The sequence below is a fragment of the Chlamydotis macqueenii genome, chromosome 22, assembly GCF_036417535.1.
Source record: "Chlamydotis macqueenii isolate bChlMac1 chromosome 22, bChlMac1.mat, whole genome shotgun sequence".
NCBI lineage: Eukaryota > Metazoa > Chordata > Aves > Otidiformes > Otididae > Chlamydotis > Chlamydotis macqueenii.
The window spans coordinates 5646689-5657349 of record NC_141577.1 but is presented as its reverse complement, the minus strand read 5'-3'; positions in this window follow the sequence as shown (position 1 = coordinate 5657349).

Sequence of the window (10661 nt, the reverse complement as noted above, 5' to 3'; positions counted from 1 at the left end):
AAAAATTATAAATTAATTAAATGCAGTTTTCCTTCCCTGCAGCTTCATTCAACCTTTATATCAAAAATGACATGAAATGCATCTGTGCTCATTTGTTTTAAAAAAATCCTTTGAACACATCTCCATCTCCATTTAAATTAAAAAATGACTTAGCACAAAGAATAACAAAAAGCCTTCTGTGCAGGAGTACAATGAGTAATGAACTTCAAATCATATCTGCATGAAAGATTGTCAAGTTGGATATTGTTTTTCCATATGACCTGTTTTTTTCTAATTATTGTATTTTTCCTGGCTCTGATTTTATAAACAGTGGCACCTCTCCCCTTAGCTGGCTTAAAAAGAGGCTTGTTTAATCTTTGACATTTCTTATTTCACAGGCTTCTTTGGAAGCGTCACACAATAGAGCCTTGTTGGTCTCAGTTTAATTAAACACAATTACTTTGCTTTAAGTAGCAGAGGCAGTGACACTTTAAAGTTCTAACTCAAACAGTTCCTTCTCTGCTTGAAAAATAATACAGTGTCAGTGAATAATTAAAACATACAAATCATCAGAATTAATTAGCATCTCAACACTTTCAAGTGGTTAAGAGCCTTTATTTCTGGACCTTGCATTTGAAACGCTTTTTGGAGACTGCTGGAATTTGCAAGCAGCGTTTTGGTGATATTCTCCAGGGTCACGGGCAGAGACCTTCACCTTTCTCCGCAGCCAGGCGAGGAGTTAAATCCCCGCAGCGTGCCACAAGGTCACCTGCAATATGAAATCCTCCGTTCCCTCCTCTGAATATGCAAAGCTGGCTCCTGCACCAGCACAGCTCCTGCACAGAGTTGCTCCGCAGCATCTTGCAGACTGAGTCCTCCAGGAACCAACCCTGTCTCAGTGAAATTCAGATCCATGATGATTTTCTGGTTTCTTTGTGAAAAGAAAAAAAAAAAAAAAAAAGCAAAACAAACAAAAACAAGCCAAAAGGCATGCATCTGTCCCCAAACAGCACTGTCTCAGCCATAGCTATGAGCACCCAGAGAGGCTTTCTCACCACCTCACTGCCCCTTCATGGACTGGAGATCTCCAGAACCGCTCTCCACCACGGCATGCTGGGCTTCCAGTCACATTTCTGTGCAGTTCACACGCACTTACATAGTAATCTGTCAATATTCAGCACGGTCATTCCCATAGACTGGCCCATCAATATTTATTGCAGTCATTTCCACCCATCTGAATAATAGAAATTGCAGATGAAAAATCCAGTCAGCGACAGCAACAGGAAGGAAATTGGGTGTCACAGCTCTCAGCCAAGTGCCTGGAAGAGGCTGCTCTCCACTTGAAATGCAGCTTTGTGCCTTTTGTCCCATTACACCTACTTGATCCAAACCAGTTCTTCTTCCTCTTTCATGAGTACACTTTTCAAATGATAATGGGCCAGTGTCATGACCTTGCTGAAGCAGAGACTGTCGTGCTAAAAATATTAACGCTTTTCATCTTTGCTTCCGAGTCCCAAACGGGTTTGCTGGTTTTCTCTGGACATCTCAAACATATTGATATCTTTGTAGAAATGAACTTGCTCCTTTCTGGTACAATATGATAATCCCCTGCATATGCATGTGGATTTTGATTCATAACCCTTTTGGCTGTGTGGTCCCCAGGCAGACCCTCTCTGCCTACCAGACTGGTGCACCATGCATTCAGGACCTCAAGGCAGAGCCGGGAATGGAGCCCTGGATGTCCAAAATCCAGTGTGTTCCTCAACACACTCACACTCTCACTGAACAAGAAGATATAAAAATTGAATCTCATATCCCACTCCTGTCCAAGCTTGATCTTCTTACTCCACTTCACAGGCCAGTCAGAGGGGTTGAGTCCTATCACGCCTACGATACCAACTTTGGAAACGCTGGCCCAGGTCCCTCAGAGAGGTGGTGGATGCCCCATCCCGGGAAACATCCAAGCCAGGTTGGCCGGGGCTCTGAGCAACCTGATCTGGTTGGAGATGTCCCTGCTCCTGGCAGGGGGGTTGGACTGGGTGGGCTTTAATGGTCCCTTCCCACTCAAACCATTCTGTGATTCTATGAAACTGTTGCCTCCCTAGGTTATTCACACATTCGTCCTTCGGCAGCAAAACTGCATCTTCATGGCAGTGGTTTGCTTTGTCACCATGTCACAATTTGTCTCCGCTCCACTAGAAGTGGAGTCTCTATCCTCCTCTACACTCTATCCTCCACTACCCCAGTCTCATCCTTCAAGACGAACTTTTTGCCAGTAGCGAATCCTCTATGCCCTTGGATCAGGGATCTGGCCCACTGTTCAAACTTCACCAGTTTGTAAAGCAAATTAGGGAACAGGCCTCAAATGAATCAGTTGAAAGATTGCTGATTTCAGGGGCTGGAGCTGTGAAGTTTACCAGATTTCAATAGACACTATGGCAAGTGTGTTACTGATGTGGCTGAAGAGCTCATCAAGAACTCATGGGGTACACCTCATTTCCACTTTCATTGTGGAAAGAATGTTCCCAAGCACCAGGGATGTGAGCAGCAAAAAAAAAAAAAAAAACCTGCAGATGAGCTTTTCTCTGCCTCTTGCTATGCCAGATGGGTTCAGTGACTGTGCCTAGATCCTGACCACCTTTGGGCCTCACCTGCAAAACAGGAATGAAGGTAGCTCCCAGCCCTTTGGCTCCTTTTAGTGTCAATTAAACCTTGTACAAACAGCTCTACATCTACATCTACAAGGCTTTTGCATCCTTCATCTGCTGAGGAGACCTGGCTGGTGATACCTCTGTGGGGGCTGACAAAACAGCAGGGGTTTGGAACCTGCCAGCCTCAACTACCGAGCTGTGAGTTGATGGGGATGTTACTTGGACTGGCCAGTGCCACCTGAGCATGGACCCACTTTTGTCTCCTGTGACCACTGCCCTCCAAAGCCAACACATCTCTGCTTGGTGTCCTGCAGTGCCTACAGATGTGTCACAGCTGGACTGGGGGTAGTAGCCAGGCAGTGCCCAACGAACGGGCACAGGTTGTGCTGCGTGTGTGAGCTCAAGCTGCGTGTCTTGGTGCTGCATGAGCTCGAATGGGGGTCGAGCCCCAGGACTTGCTGATGCACCCATCATTCTCAAGCCCTGAAGCAAAATTGCTATACCTCTGCTAGAAAACTGGCTGTGGCCCTGCATGCCCCCTGAGATAAGGGATGGTGCTCCTTTGGGAGCATCTCCTGTTCAAACAGTGGTTGCTCCCTGCTGCATGCTGCTCCAGGCTGACACCTGCCAGACAGGGAAGGAGGCTATGGCTACCATCCTCCTCCTCACACAGTCATATGGGTCACACCATGCCACCCCAGGCACAGTGGGATGCTGGGCGATAGCGGTCCAGCTGGACTAAGGTCTTGCTTGCAGGGTTGTCTCTGTGACATACTCCACAGCAATCAACCACCTATTGTCCTGGGAGAACACACACACCATAAGGGCATAGACTTGCCCTTCTCTCTGCATAGCCACCCTCCACTCAGCTTTTTCTGACAGTCCTGGCACAGGAACAGGAAATCCCTCCACCTTTTCCACCAACGTTTGACTTTTTTAAGTTGAACTGGAGGGGCTCCTCAGAGGCAACAGATCTTGTGTCAGAGCACATCCCTACCTACAAAAGCTCTGCAAGCCTGGCTCCCAGACAAGTCCAGCTCTGACCTCTGAACACGTTTTCCAGTAAGTCTTCATTCCCTGGGACAACGACAGCACGGGTGGTCTCGCTATCAGAGGCAATCACAGCAAGGATCCTTTCTGTCGTACTTTGGGGAAATCTCAGCTTTCCAGATAGGAAAGGTGGACGTTAGCGTCTCAGTCACTCAGGGTAAAACCAGTGATACATAACTAACAATACAGTTCTTGTCTACCATGGACTCCAGCAAAAAGCTTTGAAAAGGAGGCAATGTTTTCCTTAGATAACTGATAACAGTCTGGGTATACTGTGCAGCCAATTTAATACTTACCAGTTTTATGCCTATAGCAGGTGTTTGTTTAAGAGAGATTTCACAGTACAGAGAGAGGTAAATAGCAGATTTCTTCCCTTATAATGGGCCTCAGGCTCATTAAATGACATTTCACTTTCTCGTGCATGAGGTTTCGTCGTAGTTCAGCCCTGATCGGGACCAGACTACGCAGTCTTTCTCTCACTCCCCCCACCCTCCGAGAGAACAGGGGGAGATGATATAAGGAAAAAAATGGCTCAAGGTTTGAGATAAGGACAGGGAGAAATCCTTAAAGTTACCGTCACGGGCAAAACAGACTCGACTTGGGGAAAAGTATTCATTTATTTCTAAAACTAGCAGGAGAATGAGACAGGGAACAAGATAACCTCCCCCCACCCCTCCCTCTTCCCGGGCTTAACATTATCTCAACTACCTTCTCCCGCCCCGAGCGGCACAGGGGGGAAGAGGGAATGGGGGTCGCGGTCAGTTCATCACGCGTTTTTTTACGCCCCTACGTCATCGTCAGGGGAAGAACTCCTCACATTCCTCCCCTGCTCCAGCGTGGGGTCCCTCCCACGGGCCACAGTCCTTTGTGAAACTTCTCCGGCGTGGGTCATCTCTTCCACGGGTGCAGTCCCTCCAGAACGGCTGCCCCAGCGGGGCCTCCATGGGTCACAGCCTCCTTCAGGCACCCGCCTGCCCCGGCGTGGGGTCCTCCATGGGCTGCAGGGGGATCTCTGCTCCTCCGTGGACCTCCCTGGGCTGCAGGGGGACAACCTGCTCCACCATGGTCGTCACCACGAGTTGCAGAGGAATCTTGGCCAGGAGCCGCGTTACTCCTCCCCCTCCTTCTTCACTGACCTTGGCGTCTGCAGCCGTTCCTCACAACAGGCTGGCAGACGCCTCTCAGGATCCTTTTTACATCTTATTCACTTCTCATCTCCTCTCCACTTCTTGCAGCCAGGCCGGGCCGAGTTGGGCCCAGTCGGCTGCCCGGCGGGAGGCCAGAGGGTGAGGCCTGCAAGGCCCAGAAGGCTTGTGCCTCCCCTTCTGTGCCCCCGCTCAGCTGCTTCACATCTTCTTTTTTTTCTTTCCTGTTTTCCCCTTCTTAAATCGCAGAGGCGTTATCACGGGACATTCTGCTACCAATCGGCTCGGCCTTGGCCAGCAACCGGTCTGCCCTAGGCCTGGCTGAGTGCCCTAAACAAAGAGGAGCAACTTCTAGCAGTTTCCTACAGAAGCTACGACCTTAGCCCCCGCCTCACCCAACAAAACCAGAACAGGTTTTTACTCATTGAAGGGATTCGCTCTGTTTCCAAGGGTGTTCTTTTCTCCTTTATTGACAGTTCACCCAACGCGTTGGAAGTTGCACATCTGGATGGGGGACAGGCAGTTGCTCTGTCTCTGCTCCCAGCCTGGGTGTACTTTCTGCCTCCACAAGTGGCTCTTCTCACACTGAAAACACGCATCTTGACAAATTCCATCTTTTAGGATTCATTATTTCCTTAAAGACAAATTATATATTCAAATGGCTGCATTTTTCAGCCTGAAAATAAGCATGTCATTGCAACTGGCAGACCCAAAAAGGCATGGAATTTGGCATGACCCAGCTTATCAAATACAAAACCCTCTACAAAATCTTTCAATTCTGTTTAATTTTTCCCCCAACATTGATCATTTTTCTTCTCTTGCTTTCAAAATCTGTGCATGAGCCTGTTTCTTCAGGACAGGGCACTGCATAATGGGGACAGTCTCTACTGGTAACGTACGCACAGTAGGAATTACCTGGTCAAGAAAAAGCCACAAAATAAGGAAACCTTCAAACACTAGAGCAGGTAGTCAATACTCTCAGACATGCCATCTGGGTGTTTTTATCTCTTAAATGACAGTTCTTTCACAGGAGACTCCCCTTTCCCACACTCGGTCAACTTGACCTGTTTATCTGAGCCAGCCCAGACCCATGGGCATCCCATGTGTTTATTTGCACACGCGTGACTCAGGTGTCAAGATCAACAGAGGACAGTGGTGGAACTTTGCCTCTGCTGTGTGGAACACTTGATATTATTCCAGCATCTTTCCTCACAGCTCTGGGACTTATGAAGCTGAGAAACTCTCATTTATGGCCTTTCTCCTGTTGCACAGCCGATGGCATTCCCATGCCACCTGAAAGCACCTTTTATGCTGACAGCTGGAGCCAAACTTGGCATGGACCAGAGCACAGCATCTTCTTCTCTCCAGCCTCACCACAGGGCAGGGAGCCTGCGCAGCCATAGGATGGGTCAGAAAGTCCTTGACTCCCGCCACTAAAACATTTGCAGCCACACACTACGGACCGGGCAGTGTTTGAAGCCAGCTGCCCTGGCAGGATTTGGCCATCAGAAAATCCAGAAGTTGCCACTGCAAACTAGGGGTCCTCTCCCCTTCCCTCCTCTCTTCCATAACCCACCGCCGACCAGCTCCTGCTGCTTCTGCTCCTTGAGGCCAATTTAAAGAGAGACCATGAAGGCTCCTCCTTCCTGATCTCCTAATTCTCTCACGTTCATGAAGTCTTGATGGGATTTGCTGATCTGACAGGCAGCTGTAAGGTAGGAATTAAAAAGCAAAAGGTCCACTAGTACAGACAAGTCCAGAGACAACCTGGAGTAAACACAGGAGGCTGTTGGAAAATGTTCCATATTTTGCTGCTATCAAAATGAATTTTTCTGCTAAAGAGTTCAGCCCAAATGCGTATTCCTCTGAGACTCATATCATTATTTTTTTAACTGACTTGTGACCCAGTAATAGCTCCAGATACATAATTCGAATCCAATCTGTGAACAATGCAAGACCTGAGGACAATTTACACCCGCTTAGGTTCAAAGGCTCTTGAACCCTGAGCCACAATTTGAGTGTGGAAGCACAGATGCCCTGCTCAGAAGATGTGTTTGCTGAAGTCTCTGGCTTCACACTGTAACCAAGAAAAGATCAGTTATAGCGGTTCACCTCTGCCATCTACAACTCAGTTCAGCGGGATAAGGGTGTTTACTCTGAGAAAAAAAAAAGCAGTGAACTAGAAAGACAGCTTTGAATTAATGGCTACACAATTTGGTAATGGAATTTGAAAGTTCCTGATCAAAGAGAGATTAATGGTCCAGATGATAAAAAAAAAATACTAAAAAGAAACAGATGCTTCGTGTTTGTACACTTGGCAGAGCTGTGACAGAAGGCAGGAATGGCCCGGTATCATCTCATGGCCGTGAAGGAGGACTGGGTCTACCACAGTCTCCACCACCAGCAATTCCACTCTGTAATTTAATAAAAAGTTTGAGCAGCATTTCATTTGTGTCCTTTATAATGGAATTTATGATTAGTTTGCTGTCTTAAATTAGTCACAACTTCAGGCCCGTGGGAAGTAAATAAATACTGGAGAAGACAAATTGTGATGGCATCATTTTTGTTTCGCTCTTTCCCACCAAATGCCAGCGTTTCCCAGGCTCAGATTTCCTGCACTGAAGAGCTCTGCAGATCCTTTTTGATAGGAAAAAATAATAAAAGTTTACCCCATTCTTTCTTCCTGAAGAAGAAAGGCCTGGAAAAAAGCCTTGTAAGAATGAAAGAAAAAAAACAAACAAAGACGATGGCTGACTTAGCTCTTCCATCGAAAGCCCTTTCTCATTTGAGCACATTTGAGCTTTTTTTTTTCCTTCAAAGATAAAGAACAGCAAAAAAGGAAAAAGTTAATTATTTTGGGGTCAAATAAACCATATCTTTCCATTCACCCCTGAGACTCTCAGTTTTCTGTCAAGCAGTTGACAATGACTCCAAATTGAGAAATACTCATCTCAAAATAACATACTCAATTTTTTTTAAAACACAGATAACCCCCGCAACAGCAGAAACAGTGGGCTAGCCTCTCCTTCCCTCCCTTATGTGACCTCTTGCTGGATGAGGCATCGCTCATTCTCGGTCATCGCCTGACCACCGGAAGGAGCCCCACCAGCCGGGCACAGCCTGCTTCTCCATGCAGCAGCCCATCTCATCGTCTCTGTGGCTCGTAAACTCTGCGCCAGGCTTTCAGCTGCTGGAAGGGACGGAGCACACTGAGCACGTGCCTGCACATGTCTGTGGATTCATCAGTCTGTTTATGTTGAAAAATCATGGGAAAACTCAAGACAATACAAAGATTTGTTATTTTTAAAATTAAATGCTTCCACTTTTTTTTTTCTTTTGCTTTATTTTTGGCGATTTTGTTTCATATTCACTCAAAGCAAAATTATTTTCCCAAGTTTTGTAGCTCAGCCAAGCAAATGAATTCATAAAGCTCTAATTATTTGCATCTCACAAGAAGTCTTTGATCCAGAGCAGTGACCTCAAGCTCATGGATGCACAAGGAGTCAGTGATCTACTCCCCTCAAGACAGTTCCTGTGAAATCCCTCTTGTTCACTGTGACCCCCTCATGTGACAAAGAATATCTCATCATCGCCCAATTCAAACACTGGGAAACACAGATGTCTTTATGGAGGAAACCAAGAGAGACAGAAGCCCTCTACTTTGGAGATTATATCAAACTCCTTCAGTCAGGAGTCACGGCTATGGTAGGTCATGGGGTCTTCAAGGCCAGCAATGGTCATGGCAGCTTCAGAGGTTCAAAATCAGAAATCTAGTGGCAAAATCATGAAATGGATTGTAAATTCCCTCTGTATTTTCCCATGCCTGCCCCAGCTAACAGCTGTGAGTACGTAAAGCACCATGAGGCTTTGGCTACATCAAGGAAATGCCCACACTTACATCGTGGTGACACAGCCAAGATGGCAGCGTCACACTTGAGAGGATATTGCTTCACTTGGAAGTGCCTCTACATTGGAAGGATATTACTTCAGAGTTTCTTATGAAGTGACACTCTGATCTTAAAAGATAAAATACTCAAATAATCAGGAACTAGAACTTTACATTGACCCAAAACCTCTGAGGTGATGAAATCACAGGGAGAAACACAAAATCATCAATTCTAACCACTGCTCCTGCACCCTCAGTCTGAGTCAGAAAACTCCAGGGACCAAAATGACTTCATATGTCATGCCGTGCCCACAGCGCCGGGCATCTGTGGTAGCTTCCTCAGCATGGCCGGCTGCAGCATGACCCTTCCTGCACATCTGTTTGAGTCACTGCTGGGGACACGGGGAAAGGCTGTGCCATGGCATGGGGCATCTCCCTGTGTTCTTATCATCAGTGCAGATATTTGCAAGATGAGTTGGCTTTCTTTTAATCTTTATGTAGTCACAGATTGCAAGGCCAAAAGAGATTTTCTTGGCCAGCTAGCCCAACCTCCTGCTGGCACAAGTTCACAGCGCTGTCCTGGATTTATTTTTAATAACCTAGAGAATTCACAGCACTGTCCTGGATTTATTTTTTAATATAATCTAGAGAATTCACAGCACTGTCCTGGATTTATATATTTTTTTAATAATCTTGAGAATTGTCCACATTTGATTTACAACTAAGGACCAGAGGTTCAGGGCCCAGATGTTCTAAATAACAGCTTTGAGTCTAAATGGATGCGAATCAGATGTAAAACCTACTGCTGACTTTAGCAGCCATACACAGCTAAAATAGAGCATGCTGTTTACAACCCTGAGATATTTTACTGTAAAAACATGATATTTCCAGTGCTTTTAGTTACATCAGGGATCCTAAACCTGTCTGGTATTTAATTTCAAAGTGGTTGCATTAATGTTTGGTGAATCAGCTTGTACCCCCGCGAAAGGCTGCTGTGTGCTGTGCATACCTGGCTCAACCAAACGGTCAGGAGTTGGGGAGCACAGCCAACTGTACACCACCGCTGTCACCTCAATCATCTGCAGTTTCTAGGCCATCTGTTCAGTTGTCTGCGGGGTTCACTAGCCTGCCACATGGTGTATTTGCTTCATCTTGGGGAAAGAAAGAAAAGAAAAAAAAAAAAAAAGTCAAACAGCAGCTTAAGTGTCTGTGTCATGTGTTCTCACGGAAGCAAAGAAGCCAAACACAGAGAAATAAACGCCGGGTTTTCCCTCTGCCACAGACTCCGCAGGATGCCCAGATCCCGGCGCGCAGGGGGATCTCCCCCGGTCACAGCGCTAGTGCCACAGCCCCCTCCCAGCGCTGCTCAGCAGGAAAGGTCAAAGCCACCGATCGCAGGGCAAACAGTGGCAAAATGTGTCCTGGGCTAGCGAGCGCGGCTTATCTGTGTTTGTGAAGAGGTGTCACCTTGCCAGGCAGGGTGTGCATCTACAGTGAACACCAGATATATTGGATGCATTTCCTTCCTTTCTCTTCCCTGCTCACAAATGCATTTGTTAATGCACAGGGCAAATGCTTCCCTCTGCAAAGCTGATCACCCGACGGAATAGCGAAGACCTGCAGAGGCTTTCCCTGTGGTGCCAGCTCTTCAGCAAGGCATTTCCTGGCCCCACAACCCTAGGCTTGCTGCATGCTCACACCAGCGCGTTCCCAGCGCTGGGAACGACTCCCCTGTGCCCCTCTGCCCTGCATGGGAGCTCACTGCCACCCTCCCTGCACCCACCAAACAAGCCTCCGCGTGCTGGGCTGGGGCCGTGCAGAAAGCTGATAAATCCTATTAGGATATTGATCCAAATGGAAAAGATGGACACAGCAGACATCTCCATGGAAGGGGGATTGGATCAAGCCTATCAGCTTGTCCCCAGACCTGGGCCATGGATCCCACAACCT